The sequence below is a fragment of the Equus caballus genome, unplaced genomic scaffold (assembly GCF_041296265.1).
Source record: "Equus caballus isolate H_3958 breed thoroughbred unplaced genomic scaffold, TB-T2T haplotype2-0001077, whole genome shotgun sequence".
NCBI classification, from domain to species: domain Eukaryota; kingdom Metazoa; phylum Chordata; class Mammalia; order Perissodactyla; family Equidae; genus Equus; species Equus caballus.
Genome location: NW_027222073.1, coordinates 36,950 through 55,342, shown reverse-complemented (window position 1 = coordinate 55,342; position 18,393 = coordinate 36,950). Strand labels below are relative to the sequence as shown.

The following is an 18,393-nucleotide window of genomic DNA, read 5'->3' as shown; positions in this document are numbered from 1 at the left end:
CAGAAAAATACTCAGTATGCATCATTTACCTATTTTTGTCAGTAATATTATTTAACCCCTGGTATACACAATCCAGGGAAAGCCTAGTAAAAGAGATGGGAGGATTCAAGACAGGAATTTTTAATTGTTCATTTCAGATGGGAAGTATTTCTCAAAAGGCCCTTTTGATAGATGCTTTTGGTAACTTACCTGTGAGAGAGTGAACTGTCACAAACTGCGTTTCCCTGGACAAGTCACTGATATTTTCAGGCCCAATGTCTTTAAATCTTTCAAAAGAGTTAGAAGTAGGTGACCTCGGAAAACTCTTCACAGATCATCATTCTTGGATCCTGTGACATCAGGATAACGTCACTAATGTCACATGTGGTGGTGGACATGTATGACAGCAGCGCATCTGTAAACAGCGGGGGCCATTTAAGGGGACTGGAGACAGAAATTCCTTCCTCTGCCTGGTTGTCCCTTACCCCCAGACCTTGCCCTCACGGCTCTCCAACAAAGCAGCCTTTCCTGAGCAGCCTGCCCGTGGGCCACCCCAGCTCATCTGTACTTCCCAGGGACGGCCCAAATGCCCCACTGTCACACAGTGTGGTGGCTCCTGAAGGTGGCATCATCATCAAGTCTGGTTCATTCTGGGCAGGGGGATCAAGACCTGCTTCTGATCTTGCAAATCTAGCATCTGCTCCTTTCTGGGCTCTTGTCTCTGCTCTGAAGCTCTGGAGAGAGGTCTAAGGTCAGAGGGGCGCTCTCTTCCAGGTAAGACTCCCTCACAGAGGCCCCCTGCTTCCTGCCTCACAAGGGCTAGTTTTTTCAAGGCAACTGGGACATGGATCTGAGAAATAAATTCATTTTAGGGGCCAAAAGCCTGACTCTTGGAATTCATTATAACGTTAGACTTCAAGGACAGAAAGCCTGACAATGCAGAGGGGGCCAGGCACCTCTGTCTGACCCAAGGGACCTGAAGAGACACTAGAAATCCCAGGATACATGTGACACACGGTGGGATTCCATCCACATCCTTTCCTTTACATCCCTGGGGACGCAGGGACAGGCCATGTTCCTAAATGCTGTGAAGGCTGTAATGCCAGTCTTGGGCAGGTGTGACATCAGACAAAGCCTGAGACTGAAGCGAAGCACACCTGCCCTCGAATCCAAATTCCCTGGCTGGGAGCTCCTCACTCGAGCACATCGGGCCACCGACCCGAGCCTCGGTTTCTGGTGAAGTGGTTGTCAGGGTACACTAAACTATCCAGTAAAAAAAACAAAGCATCCTCTAACTATAACAGCAGTTGTCACTTACTTAAGGCTTCCTACCTGGCACTTGTCTAAAATAGTGATCTATGTTTCCAAACGCCGCCGTGAAACAATCATTATTAATATTTATAGATGAGAACCCTGACTCTCGCCCCGGTTCCTTCTGTCGCCCCTGCTTACAGGTGACAGAGCTGGCACTGACCGGGCCTGTAGTGCTCCAGAGCTCGGGCTCCACCGCAGACCAACGGTCACCGTCCGCCTGATAAACGCACTCCTCCCTCCCGCACCCACCGCCGCCGACACGGGCTTCTCTCCGGTCGGGCTGCAGGCGGGCTGGTCACACGATCCTCGGGCACCCCGGACCGCCCCGAACATCTGCGCCCCGGGAGCCCGAGGGCCGGGGTCTCCCCCATCGGCCTTACCCGCTCTGACGGCCCGCCCGGGTTTATACACCGCCGCGGGGGGCGACGAGGTCCCAGACACGTCCTGCTCCCATCCCCAAGCACAGGCACACCCTTCCCAGCTAGTCCCTCGCCCTAGGTGCGCACCCTGCATTTTCCGAGCACACCCCAAAGTTCCCCAACGGTTCTCTGGAGTCCTGAGAAGACAAACGAGGCGGCTACGGCTGCACCTGCGCAGAAGGAGCGTGGCGTCCCCTTCCCAGAGTCCAGGCGGTGAACCTCACCTATTTAAAACTACATTTCCCATAGGCCTCCGCGTGTACATTTCAAGTCTCTCTTGGCCTTTCCACGAAAGCGGGAGGACGGTGTTCTTAAATCTCTCCTGCCCAGGGTCCTCCGAGCCTGAAGAGGTTAAGGGTTAAGCCTGAACTCTGCTGTCAAATGCAAAGGGTAATCCGCTATTGGCTCCCGATTAAAATAGCATTTTTTTTCATAAGTCATTTGGAGGTAATTGGGGAAATTTGAATACGGATTGGGTATGGAAAATATTAAAATATTACTTAGATGGTGTGAAAAAAATTTGGAGTTATGTAGGAAAATTGACTTTGTAAAAAGAAAAAGACATGATGACTGAAGTAGTTAAATTATACAGCTGTAAAATTATAATTTTACAATTTTTCAACCTGGGACCTCCACCCTGTTCCTTTACAGCCGCCAGACCCACCAACCCCTGAGCCCCATCCTGGCGCGCCTGGGGCCCAGTGTGCAGATTCTACTGAGGGTCTGCACAGGTGCTCCATGTCACCACAAAAGATGGCTGCACATGAGAAACACTCTAAGAGTTTTAAAAAACATTTGTCAGTATCCCATTAGAGGAAATACATATTTCATTGCTTTGAAATGCAACATGGGCTGCTCCTGAGTCCACAGGGAGTATACTCATATTGATTAATTTGAGCCTATCCAAACATAATTCATCCTTCCTAATCTAATATGGTAAGGATCCACCCCCTTATGTGCTACCTAGTTTCTGCTTTATTGGGCAAGATCTTGAGTTCCTTTTGTGTTTTTGGTTTTTTAATTTCTGGATTTCTTGCAATTTTACTCTGAACATAGCTGGTTTTTTATTCCCATTATGGGCCTGGAGCCAGTAAGGAAGTTTGGACAGGGCCTGAGGATAGTGTGTATCTCCTTCAGGGGTAACTTATACTAGGATCACCCCTTAGGATTTGGAGAGAGAGAGAGAAGTGAGAGAGAGACTGTCAGAATTCAGTTACTCTTCACTTCTTTTTCTAAGCTCCTCAAAGCAGTGACTTTTAGTATACCTTAAAGGCCTTAAAATTGCAGAGAGTGTGGCAGGTACAACAAACTTGAACTGTCTAATAAGCCTCAAAGCTGTGCAGAGGCAAGTGTACACCTGCCAGGCAAAGTGCACAGAGTATAGAATATCTGTTCTGACCAAGTAGTAGTATATGTTTGACCATATCCTTCTCCTCTGATAATAACTTTGGGCTTCCTAGATGCTCGGTAAATCCATGTAAGTGAAGGAATACAATTTATTCACCTTAATCTTGACCTCACACTGAGTCCATTCTAGCAGTAATTGGGGGAGGTGTACTTACCTGGCATTCACCCTCATATGGGTAGTGATCATTTTATGAAATATTGAGGAACTTAATGTCCCTCTTGAAGATATTCTTGTATTCAAGCCTTATCTGAGTGAGTAATTGAGGCAATCTATTGAGAGCCCCAGTATATTGGATCACTTTTCAAAGTGTTCAGACACCTCCATCTGGGAACTGTTTCTCTCTATGCCTGTCAATATTAGATTAGTTTTATCTTTTTAGGGTTTCATGCAAAAGGAATCATACAGTGTATTTTTGTGTGGCTTTTTTTTCACTCAGGATAATGATTTTGAGATTCATCCTATAGTTGAATACCAGCAATGAAGGAACAGCCTCACACAGGGAGAAACAACTGCTTATGAAATCAAGGGAGACTCATTGTGCCCAATGAGTTCAGCTATATCTGAATCCAAATACATGTAATCATTCCAATTTCCAGGTTCCTAGACTTTCCCAGTAAATGTCCCAAATCTCATCTAATACACCTCCTCAAATTGTGGATCTAATAGCTATTGTAATTTTTTGAAGAAATAATGTCCAAAACTTCCCAAAGTTGATGAAACAATGTTAATTTACACATCCAAGAAGCTTACTGAACTCCAAGTAGGATAAATACAAAGATATAGTTTTACCTAGACACATCATAGTCAAACTGTTGGAAGCCACACACAAAGAGAAAACCTTAAAAGAAGAAAGAGAAAAACAACTGAACATGTACAGGAGAGCATCAACATAAATAATATCTAATTGCTCATCAGAGAAGATAGACCCTAGAAGGCAGAGAAATGGCATATTCAAAATACTGAAAGAAAAAATGGTAACGAAGAAATTTTTTATCCAGCAAGACTATCCACTAATTATAAAGGTGAAATAAGGACATTCTTAAATTTAAAAAGACTGGAAGAATTTCTTGATATCAGAACTGAATTGTGAGAAATACTAAAGGAAATTCTTTGGGCTGGAAGAAAATGACATCAGACAGTACCTCGAATCAGCTGGAAGAAATTAAGAGAGCCTTAAGTAATAAATTTCTGGGTTTTAAAAAAAAGAATCTATAAATATATTTTCTCATTTCTTCTGTTAAATTCTTTAAAAGACATGAGATTGTACAAAGAAATAATTGTAACATTGTAGTATTGGTTTGGTAACATATATAGATATAATATATATAAAAATAATAGCACAAGAGGGGAAAGTAATAGAGTTACATTGGAGGAAACATTCTATATTTCATAGGAATTAAGTTAATATTCGTTTGAAATAGACCATAGTCAGTTAAAATGCATATTGGAATCCCTAGCACAGACACTAGGAAAATAGCTCAAAAACAGTAAAAAATATTCAATAGACGAATTAAAATGATATACTGAAAGATTTATTTAGCACAAAAGAAGTTAATAAAGGAAGGACAAAGAACAAAAAAGACTGAAGACATAGAAAACAAATAGCAAAATGGCAAATGTAACTCTGATCCTATCAATAACTGCACTAAATGTGAATGGTCTAAAAATCAATAAGAAGACAGAGATTGGGAAATTGAATAATAAAGCAAGATCCAACTACATGTGATCTACAAAAGACACATCTTAGATTCAAAGACAAACAGAAGTTGAAACCAGAAGGATGGAAAAGACACATCATACAAATAGTTACCAAAAGATTGCTAGAGGGTTGTATTAATACTGGACAATGCAGACTTTAAAACAAGACATATTATTAGAAGCAAAGAGGGACATATCCAAATGACAAAATGTCAATACATCAGAAAGATATAAAAATTATCAATGCTTACAAATGTAACAACAGAGCTTCAAGATACGTGAAGTAAAATTTGACAGAAATGAAAGGAGAAAGAGACAATTCAACAACAATACTTGGAAATTTCAACTGCCTCCTGTCCATAATGGATTAAAAAGAGGAAAGACAATCAGCAAGGTTATAAAAGACTTGAACAGCACTATCAACCAAATTAAATTAAGTGACGTGTATAGATCACTGCACTCAATGACTACAAAACACACATTCTTTTCAATAGCACATGGAACATGCTCCAGGATAGACCGTGTACTCAGCCATAAAATAAATTCAACAGATTTAGCAAGAATGAAATAATATAAAATATGTTCTCCAACCACAATGGAATGTGAGCTATCAAGAATGGAATATATTTGGGATATCCACAAACATTTGGAACTTAAATGACATCCATCTGAATAACACATGAGTCTGAAGTGATTGAAAATTTAAAAAATAGAATATCAAAGTCTATGGGATGTGCCTAAAGCAGTACTTAGAGAGAAATTTATAGTATTAAACACCTATAGTGGAAGAGAGGAAAGTCTCAAATCAATAATTTAAGTTCCCACCCTAAGAAAGGAAAGAAAGGAAAATAAACCAAACTGAAAACAAGAAAAAGAAAGGAAATACAAAAGATTAGAACACATGTCTGTGAAATACAAAACACAAAAATCAATAAAACCAGAAATTGGCTGTTTACCAGATAAAGTTGACTATCCCTTAGCTAGCATCCCCAAGGAAGAGAGAAGATAGAATTTACCAATATCAGAAATTATAAAGGGCCACCCACAGAGAAATTAAAGGATTATAAGAGAATATTATGAACAACTTTATGCCACAAATTAGACAATTTATAAGATATTGGCAAATTCTTAGATCCAAATTTCCAAAACTGACTCAAAGAGAAATAGAAAATCTCCATAGATCTGTAACAAACAAGAAAATTAAATTAGTAATTAAAACCCTTTCAGGGAAGAAAAGCCCAGATTCGGATGACTCAACTGGTGAATTCCATTGACTATTAATGGAGCAAATAATCCCAATCTCCCACCATCTATTTCAGAAAATATCGAAGGAGAGAGCTGGTCTCACATCATTCTATTAGGCCAGAGTTACCTTGATTTCAATGGCAAGTGAAGACATCACATGCAAAGACAAGACCACTATCCCTCATGAATATAAATGAAAAATCCTTAACGATGTGTTAGTGAGTGATGTCACCAAGATGGGGGAGTAGGAGATGTTAGCCTCTGTCCTCCCAGAAAGATCAACAATTAGACTGCTACCTACCCATGATCAAAAAGAGTTCTGGGAGAGCTCTAAAGCCCTCTTAAGAAACTTTAGCAACATAGCAGAACAAAAAATGTGAGGATAACCACACATAAAGAGAAAGAACAGCAGCTTCATTTTGCCTGCATCACCCCGTCCTTTAAGCTGGCATTACTCAGTGCTAAGAGGGAACTCCTCAGCTAGAAAGCGCTCTCCATTCAGGGGAAGAGAGAGCAGAGTGAACGACCAGCGTCCCAGCCTTTCAGGGCACACATGAAGTACCCACTTTGGTTTCCCCCCACCCAGAGTCTGGCAAAGCAGAGAGATATAGAGATGGCTAGGGACAGGGAAGAAGAGCAGGGTTTACCAATATCGGGCACACAGCAGTAAAGACCACAGTTGTGTGACCTGTTCTATAGATAACCCCAACATGGAAGGGCAAGGGGAACAGTGCACTAAGAGAGATACACAGCTCTGTGGGAGCAGGGGAGGAGCAGTCTCTGAACACGTTCCAGGAAAGGGGTCACCTTCCATGCCAAGATGAACTTTGCATGAATAAAGATTTAAGTGAGGACAGACTGAGAAGAGTGAAGAGGGGAATGGGGTGTCGACCAAATTTCATCCACCTGCAATTTTACCTACTCAAATTTTATCTACCACGGCAAGAAGTTAGTATCTAATATTTTAAAATAACTTGTAAATACAAGTATTCGTACTAGTTATATAAATGGAGGTAAACACAAGAACAGCTATGATAGAAATGGCTAAAGTGGTTTCCATGGGGAATGGAACTGGGGGGATAGAAAGGACTGGGGTTGTGAGGTTGGGGAGGGCCTGTCACGGTTCTTTATAAAGCCTTTAGTACTATTTGATTTTAAAGGCACAAGTATGGATTCCTTAGATAAATATTAATTTTTAAGTGAGGTTTAAAGAATGAGTAAGGTTTCTACAAGGAGAAACTTGTAGTTTCTCAGTTTACTTTTCCTGCCACTCTAGTGCCTACGACCACAGCGCGTGGGAAAGCCCTGGCCCCGGCTTCAGAGTGGCTGTGGCTTCACGGGAACATGGATGATCTGTCCCTGTGGTACCACAGCATCACGTCTGCCTGCGATCCTGCTCTAAACCAGCAGCCTCTGTTACTGCCAGAATCCGAGCATCATCCCCCCTGGCAGTTCTTCATGCCAGGCCCCACCCCCTGGACCAGACTCCTGAAATGCTGAAATGGACCTGAATCCCTACTTTCTCCATCCCTAGTTCAGCCTCCTCTTTTTATACGTGGCCCACGTCAGCCTCTGGACAGCATCCACGAAGCACTGATGGTCTCCCACCAGAACTCATTTGTACATTTCTGCCTGTTCCTCCTTCACCCGCTCTCTTCCTGCAGAATGGCTTGGCTGCTCCTTGGAGCTCCTGCAGGATCGATGTATCAGTTAGAGCAGCTCTAAGGAAACATCTGGTGAGGGGGAAACAGGACTCACTCGAGGCAATTACCAGACGTAGGAGGTACTGCTGATTTCCACAACCAAATAATGCACTGCACCAAGCTCCAAGGTAGGAAAGGGCAGAGATCCTAGAGCCAGGCTGCTGAGGTTGGAATCCCTATAACACCACTTACTAGCTATGTGATTTGGGGCTCTTGATTGAACCTCTCTCTGTCTCAATTTTCTAATCTGTAAAATGGGGCTACTAATGGATCATGGAGGATCCAAGCCGAAGATACTGAAAGTGGTTAAGAGGTTCTTGCATTAATCCAGACAAAAGACAATAAGGGTCTGAACTGAGGCAGTGACAGGGAGGATGAAGCTGAGGACACCAAATTAGAAAGTTATTTCGGAGGCTGAATGGCACAATTTGGTACCAAGTGACCATGGGGGATCAGGCACGAGAAGAAGGGGACAGGTAGGAGGAGAGAGAAACCATTTAAGTGTAGCTCCTAATTTTTTTATGAGGGTAGCTGAGTAAATGTGGAAGCTATTAACATTGACAGTTCACAAAAGAGACTCATATTTGCTGTGTGTGTGGCAGGGAGGGGCATATTCCAGAGTTCTGTTGTAATGATGACATGTCTCCTTTCATTTTCATCACCACACTGTGGTTCCGATCCTCAGATGATGAAAGTGTGTCTGCAGCCTGACATTTGTTACCTCACTTAATCCTCACACGAGTCCCATGAGGTAAACGTGCTGCTATTATCTCTGTGACGTAACAGGGTACTTGAGTCTCAGAGAGGTAAAGCAACTTGCCCAAGATCACACAGCACCCTGGCTGGGATTTAAATCCAAGAGGATTGGACTCCTTGAGCTATCAGCCTTCCAGTATTGCACAGTGCCTCTCAAATACACTCTTCCAGAGAGGCGTCCTAGATATTTTCATCTGTGCAGTCCTCCTGCATGAAATAGTTCAGATTCTTCTTCCTAATTTTCATTTGAAACTCTCCTTGTATACTCTAGAATTTGTCCCAGCTAGTGAAAAGGTGTTTTACCATATTATATATTTGTCACAGCTGCTCTATAAACCTGCATGTGTGCACTGTGTTGGCACGGTGTGGTTTCTGTGTCTAATTACAGTGTTGAAAGCTACTACATGCACAGATAGATATGTATATAGAGATTAGGAACACAGAGCGGTTCTCCTTTCACATAAAAGTGCATGTGCTGTAGAGGAAGAATAGCATATTTTTAACTCTTGAGCACTATTTGCTTAGCTGATAGGTAAGTGAAATGAGGGGGTGTTAGAAAGCTGTGAATAATGTTCAATATGAATATTATAGGTTACCTGGGAAAAAGGGGTTTTACAGTATAAAATGATACTGCCAAAATCCAGCAAAAGGCTTAAAAGTCCAAACCACTCTAAACATTGATTTGACTCAATCGTGCAAGTTAGAACATTCCATTTCCCCAGAAAGAAGTCATTCCTGAGAAAAACTGTGCAAATGAAATGTAAGAAGGAGAGAGAAGAAAAAGTAAGATTGCAGATCCACAATGAACAGCGTCCACTTGCATCTTTTGGGAAATTTATTTCTACCCCTCAAAAAAAGAGAGCCACAAACAATGGTTTTCCCGATGAAACCACCCCAGCTGGATCATGCTAAAAAGCTTTCAGGAGGGAAGCAGTAAGTAAATTCAACTGTTCAGAGGCATTTGGATGTCATCCTAAAGCAGCAGCCCCAGTAATCGCTGCGCCATCAACAACTAAAAGGATCCAGACTATTAGATATGGACAACAGAGAAATAATGGATGCTAAAGAGGTCGGAAACAGAAATGATGGCATTCACCCACTACATAGCTTCAAAGCGGATGAGGGGGAAATGGAGGCTCCATTTTCTAACTACTGAACTATTAAAACACACACACACACACACACACACACACACACACAGACTGATAAATGCCAGTATCAGTTTTATCACGTAGGTGGTTAAACAGTCACTTTCTTCTTCAATATTTTGAAATATACAAGGACTTTGGTATTCTACTAATTTCAGAGTTGAAGAGGCAGGACGGCTTCCTTCTCTGCCAATGTGCAGACTGGGAAGATTTGATGCTGGGGCACCAAAGGTTCCAGAACCTTGGAGGCAGGATGCTGGAACATAAGGCAGGCAGGGATGCACAAAATCTCTATCCGTGAGCTTAAAGAATTTTTGGATAAGAAACAGTTCTGCTTCTCCAGCCAAGCTTTCACTACTTGCCAAGAACATTATGCTTCGGTAGCCCAGTGATTCTTGCAGTAAGGACCCACGAAGTCTGCTTACATCAGAATCAGCTGCATCCCTTGTTGAAATGCAGACGCCCAGGCCCCAACCTACTGAAGCAGAATCTCTTGAGGTGGGGCAAGGATTCTCATGCCACTGTCCTTGAGACTTAGCAAGGTAATTAATGTGACCAGATGTCGTGGTTTGACTGGGACAATCCGAAATTCCAAGATCTTCGAAGTATTATGATATAGACTAGGGGTCCACAAACTACAGCCCATGGACCGAATTTGGCTGCCATTTGTTTTTGTAAATGGGTTTTAATTGGAACACAGTCATGTTCGTTCATTTTTGTCTTTGGCTGTTTTGACCCTACAACAGCAAAGGTGGATAGTTGCCACAGACACTGTATGGCAGGCAAAGTCTAAAATATTTACTATCTGGCACTTTACAAAACAAGCTGGTTCACTCCCAATGTAGACCAAAGGTTTTCAACCATTTCTGCACATCAAAATCATGTAGGGATTTTTATAACACTACTTCCCCAGACCTAGTCCCAGAGTTTCTGAATCAATTGGCCTGGGGTAGGACTGGATATAGCTATCATTTAAAAGCCTGTTCAGGTGATTCTAATGCGTGGCCAGGAAGAGGCCAATTGCTCTAAGGGAGACTGCACATACTTTGGAACCAGGCTGAAAAGACTCTGCTCCATAATCCCTCCCTTCATAATCCGGCTGAGTGTCCTTGGGCAGCCTGTGTAACTTGCGTGAGTCTCAACTGCTTTATCTGTAAAACAGAGCTACCAATAGTCACTTTGTTGGGTGAGGTATTAGGAAGATGAGAGACAATATACGCACACCTCCCGAGACAGGGCTTAGCATCCTGTGAGACTAAATAAATGGTACTGGCAGTGATGAGGAGGACGATAATGATGATAACCATGATAGAGGGTAATGCCTATGGCTTCAATAATGCAATTGGATATACATTCATTAAGCACTGTCTGTGTGCTCTGGAAGGGGAAACCTTGATAAATAAGATGTGATGACCACCTGAAGGAGCTCACAGTCAAGTAAAACAAACAGACACGTAAGATAGCGACAGCAAGAGAAAAGAAAAACGGGCCAAGAAGATGGAAAAACGAGTCACAAAAGAGAAACTAAATTCTAATAAATATAGACAAACATGTAAACTTCAGCAATAATCAGGGAAATGAAAAACAAAACTCGAATGAGACATTTTCTCCCAGCAAATAGGCAAATATTAAAAATATCCCACCTTCACAGAAGCATAATTTTTACAGGCTTTTTAAAGGGTGAATTGGCAGGTTAAAATCTGCACACTTTTCAAATCCTCTATTTCCCTTCTAGGTATGTAGTCTGGAGAAACACATATGCTCTAACAGACCTGTGTAGGAACTTTCACTGTGGCATGGCTGCAGCAATGTGAACCATCTAAATACCCATAAGATGGGGAATGGCCAACTAAATCTTCTTGCCTCCATTCTATCTAATTCAATGTTAAAGTATTTTTTAAAGTGATTTAAATGCATACAGGTACAAAACGGACAATCACACAAAGTACTCTGTGTCAAAGATGCAAATCATAGAAAATGCCAGAACATAGGTATAATAAAGCACACACATGCACACTCAAAACAAAACTTTACTTTTTTACCCATGTATGTGTATGTAAATTCCCAGACAAGATTACTTCTGGAAAGGAAAGGTAGATTTTGAGAGTAGCCTAGAGGAGATCTTTCACTTACTATATTGTTTGAATATTTAATAAAGTGAATGTATTGATGTACTGCTTATGTACATCTTTTAAAAGAAAAAAAAAAACACCAGACAATAATTGAATGTAGTGAGTATTATTAGAGAAGTATGTGTAAAGTATGATGGGGGAACCAAAAACAATGCTGCTGGGGTGGGATGGAGAGGAGGAGGTGCCGCAGAGATAGGGTAATGCTGAGCTAGGCCTTGAAGGAGAAGATGTTGGTGGCATCCCAGAAAGAGAGGGGACCATATGCAGGGGCTCAGGGGCATGGCATGTATGCTTTCATTCATTCATCCCATTATTCACTCAACAAACATTTGTGGAGTGTCACCTCTGAGCTCAGGAGTGTTTCAGGTGCTGGAGAGACAGCAGGGAACAGACAGACAAAGGTCCCTGCCCGCACGTTGCTTCTCTTCTAGTCTGTCTAGATAGATAACATGCAAGAAACAATCAAGACGCATAGTGTGACGGGGAGTGCTGTGCGGAGAATAATGCAGGGAAAGGAGGTGGGAGATGCTGCGGTGGGAACGGGGTCCCCTACTTTAGTTGGGGTCACCAGAGAAGATTGTGCTAGGAAGTAGCATAAACAGAGAGCTGAAGGAGCTGAAAGAGCTAGCCATGGGGACAACCAAGGGAAGAATGTTCCAGCCACAAGGACAGCAGGTGCAGAGGACCCCATGCAGGGCTGAGCTTGACGTGTCCCAGCGACCACCAGAAGGACAGCATGGCTGGAGTGGGTCAGCAAGAGGACAGAGAGACGGTGGATGGAGGCTGGGAGGTGTCGTGCAAAGCTTTGTGAAATGTGGAAAGGATTTTGACTTTTCCTCTGGGCGGGGTAGGTGGGGGTGGGGAGCGGTCACCGTAGGCTTTTAAACTGGGAAGTGGCTTGATTCATTATATGTTTCAAAGATACCTCTGGATGCTTGACTGAGAAGACTCCAGGGGGCTAACGTGGAGGCAGGGAGACAGTTGGGAGCCTCCGGCATTTGCAGGGTCTGCTCAGGGCCTGGGCAGCTGAGTCCCGGGGCGCTGGGTCACTACATACAGGGGTGGGAACACGGAATCTCAACAGCACGTGGACATCACTGGCATCTTCCTCGGGTAGCAGCATCCTGATGCTCTTTGACCGACCTGCCTATACCCTTGCAGGACCCAGAGGAAGAGTACAAATGAAGGGCCATATACCACATGCCCAGGGATTTGAAAGTTATAAAGCAATCTATTAAAGTGTCATTTAAAATATGTACTATCCTCCTATCTTCATAATGACTCGGAAGGCCAAGTTCAAATTTGGAATCCTCTGACTTCTCAGGTTTTCTTGCCAGAATATAGCAGCATGGGGAGAGCTGGCTCCTGGCTTATGGCTCCCGGATCCCTACCCTCAGCCTGTTCCCCACTTCTCTTCCTACTCCCAGCTCTGCCCATCACTGTAGTGGCTTTTTGTACGTGTGTGAGTATATCATAACCTGCACAGTGAAAATGGGTGGACAGCAGTCTTTACATCCCCTCTGGCTTTCATGTGCCATGTGCCCTCGGGAGGACAGATCCAGGGAAGAGCCAACTTGGGCAGGGAAGTCCAGGGTCTCTGTGACCAAGAGAATGGTCCAGAAGGGAGGGTGCAGGTTGAGGTGGGCAAGTGCCCTTGGCCTGTGGCCTCCTTCTCCCCTGGGAAGATGTGATGGGAGAAGGACTAGAGTGGAGACTTCTAGGGTGGATGACTCAGTGCAGGGATGTTTTCTGCATGGGCTTAAGAATGGCGCTGCCCTCCTCAGTCAAGCTGGCTGAGCTTAGGTCACTGCTGCTTACCCAAGGGACATGGGACACCTTGGTTGGTATTTCCTCTAAGAAGCCACACAATGGTGGTGGGAGGCGGTTCTTAGGAATTTAAATCATGAACGGAGGGGCTGAGGGAAATGTCTTGGAGCTGGTTTGTACCAGCCACAGGGTCTTGAAGAGACTGTCGCTTAAGTCCTATTCTCTGGATTATTGGAGGTCTCCTGGTTCCAGTCCTTTCTTAGGCTTCTTTGATCAGCTATGCCTTCCATTCCATGAGCTTTCTAAGGCTTGCACCATTCAGAGATAGTTACTGTGCCTGTAACCAAGAAACCCCACAAGATGCAGGCTGTGTTACAAAGAATTCCATGTGCCACATTAGAGTGGTTGAACTTTAGTCTGCAGAAAATTGGAGGCTTTTAAACAGAGAGCTGGCTTTTTTTTTTTTAATGTCTCTAGAGGGACACAAAAGATGGGCTGAAAGGGAAGAAACTCTGTCTGGCCTTCCTTGCTCCTCCAGCACTTCAAACGGTGGATTAAACAGAGGCACCTATTATGAAATATAAGTTCAACTTCAAGAAGGAAAGAAGAAATCTTCAGGGTAGGTAGGTGAGAGAGACACCGGGAGACTGGCGATGAGCAATTGAGCTCATTTTCAGGCAAGAACAAAGATTCAAGGCCGACTCCCAGGAATTAGAGATCGGGCAGTACAACATCAAATCCCAGTTCAATTCTAGAAGACATTATAGAACAGATGGTTTCTGAGCAGGGAGAAGCCAACGGAGGTTCAGTATGACCAAGTCATGCCAGACTCCTGTCAGCCCCAGCCTGCTCCTGTATAGCTCCATGAACTGGAAGTCTTCAGCAGTCAGATGCATATTAGGTGCCTTGGCCTCACCACTAGTGTGGTCTTACTAACACTGCCCTAAACTTGATATACGTGCCCTGATTCCACTCAGTCAGCTTTTCCCTAAGCCTATAAGGTCTCTTAGTCTCTTGCTGAAACCATTATCTCAGCCCACCTGTACAGGGTCTTGAAATCCTGTTAATCCCTTGCAAAGTTCTTCCTTGAGAAAACTCTCCCTTGAGAGACTGCCCTTGGGTGGATGTCTGCTGTCTCTCCATGACCAGCATCCACTTCCCCTTGTGTAACAGCTTCATATCTGGCCTTGATAAAGGACCCTTCCTCCACTCCCACTTCCGTGCTCAGCTCGGGGGAGCTCACTTTGTCTCCAGCTCTAGAGCCTATCTTTATCATATGAGCAAGGAGCCGCCACTGAAGAGTTTTACTATGTCCCTATGAGGACAGACTCAATGGCAGGGTGATGTGATCAGAGATGCATCTGGGTAGAATCCCTCTGGGTGCAGGGTGAGGAAGAAACTGCATGCAAGAAGATCAGCTGGAAGACTGAGGGGAATTTTGAGGAAAGAAATGGCAGTTTGGACTAGCATATTGGCAGGAGGTGGAAGAGAAGTAGATCGACTCAAGTGACTTTTAGGAATTAAAGTCAACAGGCTGGTGATGAATTGGATATGGGGGATGGAGGGAGAAAGAGATGTCACAAATGATTCCTAAGTTTGCGCTTTGTGCAAGTGAATGGATCACGGTGACTTCACCGATAGAGGGAAATCAGAAAGAGAAGCAGACTCGAGGAAGGGAGTCATGAAGAGCATGGCTTCAGTTTGGAGTATTTTGCAACACCTAAGAGAAAGTGTTAAGAGGCAATTGGATATACAAATATGGAACACTGAGGATGTATCTGAGTTGGAGATATTAACTTGCCAGTCCACGTAGAAAGCCAAAGACGTGCATTATATCAGTGAGGGGAGAAGAGCGAGCCAGAGACCAACCTCATAACTGTCCCCTCTGTGTTCCCTCTGACAACTCTCTCTTTCCATCTTACATCTATGCTCTTGGTTTTTCTACCTCTCAAAATGCACGCACCCATGACTTGTTCCTACTTAAACCCAATATTCCCCCCCTGCTAATTTCTGCAGATGGTATTTTGACTTTGTTAAATATTTTTCATGGCAGAATAATAGCAATGCCTTGCATAGAGATGGCAAAAGAGATCTGGGCAGACGATGAGGCTAATTCTATTTTGTCTTTTATTGGTTCTTGAAATGGAGACACCAGGCATCTGGAATCTGAAACCCTGTACTCTATGCGTCCAGACCTCCTATTCCATACTTCATGAAGCATCTCCAGTTTGGGAGATTACACAGTAGGACAGGAATGGATGAACTAGTTTATGTCCTGTGGACAAGGGTCCGGCACAGAGAGCAGGCTGGAAGCCATGCAGGATGGGGAGCAAGGTAACTTGGGGATATTATCTGACTTATTCCATGTGGTCCCAAGAATAAGGGCAGGATCCATGACTTACACCTCTTGTGTTCTTGGGCCAGGACAGGCCTGTTACAAAGCGGGCTTCCATAAATGTGTGTTAATAACTCTGCAGATGATGAATATACGGAGCAGTGATGAGGCCTGGCTGAGGATGCTGAAGATGTCATTCAGACATCCTGGCATATATTACCCTTAAGTGCTGCCTCAGTGGATGGGCATCTGCACTTACAACCCAGCAGAGTCTTGCCCCTGATATCAAGATATCCATGGGCCTGCCTCCCGCCGTCCCTCCCTCACCCTACCATCCTCCCAAGAACCTGTGGAATTCAGACACCAGAGACTCCAGGAAGGTCCTAGAGAAGAGGCGATCAGGGGTGAGACTCTCTCAATCATTTATTGCAGCTCTCATTGGCTTTCCTAGAATCAGCCAGAGCTGAAATCTGATTGTGGAACCGGGGATTCTGGATTGCGGGGGTATGGACCCAGGGAACATTTATTAAGCAAGACTATATGTAATGTCCACTTAATTCTCACTGCACACTGGCGTTCTTATTACTTTTGCTTAGGGAACTGAGGCTCAGAGAGGCTGAGATTGTCCAGCCTGCAAGCAGTGGAGCATGCATCAAATCGAGACCAGCCCAATTCCACAGCCTGTGTTCATTCCACTCAACTTCACAGCCTCTCTTCAAGGTCTTGATGAGGGGGTCTCACCTCATACACACTCTCCAGTGAGTGTAAAGAGAACACCTGAGCTAGAGCCACTTTCTCCTAATGTATTATGAGGATACTCTGGCTTAGAGTCGAAATCAGAACTCAAACCACACCTTACTCTCCGCTGGGCCATGCTGCCGGTGAATCAGGCCAGCGCCCCTTGTTGACACGCTTTCTAAATGATCATTCTTCTCTTTCATTTTTTAAATTTGGAACCAATTTGCTCCTCTCTGCTTGATTAGGATCTAACACTTGCCTAATCAAAACAAATGGAGTGATAATCAGAGCTTGCTTTTGTGCAGCGTGTTGCAGTGGGTGCCAGCCTTCCCCAGCCCCTCCCTGGCTGGAATACAAACACCTTCCTCAGGTAAGCTAAGCTCTACCACGATTCTAAGCTTACTCTGATAGAAAAGAGTGAGATGAGAGCCTCATCTCTGCCTGAGGGAGTCGGGGGGCATTCTTCCTGCTGCTGCGTAAGTGGAAACTGCCACGTGACCTACAGCCATCTCCTTCCCCTCGTTCTGCTGGAGAGGTCCATGCACCTGGTTTTCACTTCAGCAACTCTGCTCATCCTTGCTGTGGCAGATCCCTCTTCTCAATCCCAGCAGCACGCCTGGGCAGGAGCAGGGACAGGCAGTCCTGCTCCAAATGGAGCCCTTGGCTAGACCCACAGTGTTCCCACCCACATGACTTGAAAATATCCACAGCCATTGCTTTCCTGAGCGTCTGCTATGTAGGGGCCTGTCTCCATGCTAGGTACTTTACATAAATCATGCTATTTAATTCTCTCAACAATCTCTTCCTTCAAATATTTATTTTGCATTTCCTGAGTGCTAGGCACTGTCCGAGGGATGCAGCAAAGAACAAAGCAAGCAAACCCCTCTCCTTGTGGAACTCGTGTTCTTTTGTGGAGGAGCACCTCTCTAAATGATACTGCTACCCCCATTTTTAAACAGAAAAATAAGGTTCTGGGAGTTTTCATAACTTGGAATTTCACACAGCTGATAAAGAGAAGAGATGAAATGTAAGCGCTGGCTTCTAAGACCCGAACCTATGCTCCTTCCCTTACATCCTAGCTCTTGCAGCTGATCGCAGGTCTTACTCCCAGAATTCCTATGATTGGAGGGGTAAGATCAAGATATAACAGCTTGTGCCTGGGTTCGCACAGCTAGCAAGTTCCCAGGGGCAGCTGAAAACTGGTTCTTACTAATTCTAAAGGTCTTTCAGTTAATCAGGTCACAGAGCGTGGAAAAACCTCATAATTCTAGCTTATGGACAAGCGTACCCACTCTGCAAAGGCATGGCTCCAGCTGCTGTGTCTGCATGGGTTCATCTGCTCCTCCTAGCTGACCTATGAATGTAGGTAATTTTAGTATTATTTCCTTCTTATAGATGAGGAGACTGAAGGATTGAGTGTTTATGAAACTCCCCCAAAGTCATGGAGCTAGGAAGGGGCAGAGCTGGGATGTGAACCCAGGCTGGCTGATGCCGGGTCCAATTCCTCCCCACTATGTCTACTCACTCCTCAAAGATGAGATACAAATTGATCTTGCATTAAAGGAAGCCTAGATTCCCAAACGTCCCCAGGGTTATACTATCATGCCACTTGCTCGCAAGTTTGAAAGGTCTTTTCTCATAAAGAGCAAAAGATGTGGAGGACTAAGAGTTCAGTCTTGACAGGCATGCAGGGGAAAAGTGTTACTGGCAAGAGGAAAGGGTGTGCAAAGGTCCAGGGGTAAGGAAGAGCA

General features: G+C 44.1%; 1 protein-coding gene across 43 annotated transcripts in view; it reads right to left on the bottom strand.

The window, feature by feature from the left end:
* The window catches only part of LOC138922534 (uncharacterized), a 150,228-nt gene extending 148,296 nt beyond the window's left edge, over nt 1-1,932 (bottom strand). For 10 of the 43 annotated variants that reach the window (XR_011435635.1, XR_011435619.1, XR_011435625.1 and 7 more), the window contains exons 1-2: nt 1,800-1,932; nt 190-329 (exon numbers count right to left, since the gene is read on the bottom strand). The gene's annotated coding sequence lies outside the window, so the exon portion shown is untranslated. Of the gene's footprint in view, nt 1-189; nt 395-1,311; nt 1,495-1,673 lie in introns of those variants that run through there. The other 33 variants (XR_011435624.1, XR_011435638.1, XR_011435631.1 and 30 more) reach the window with 13 other exon arrangements.
* Nucleotides 1,933-18,393: the final 16,461 nt, after the last annotated feature.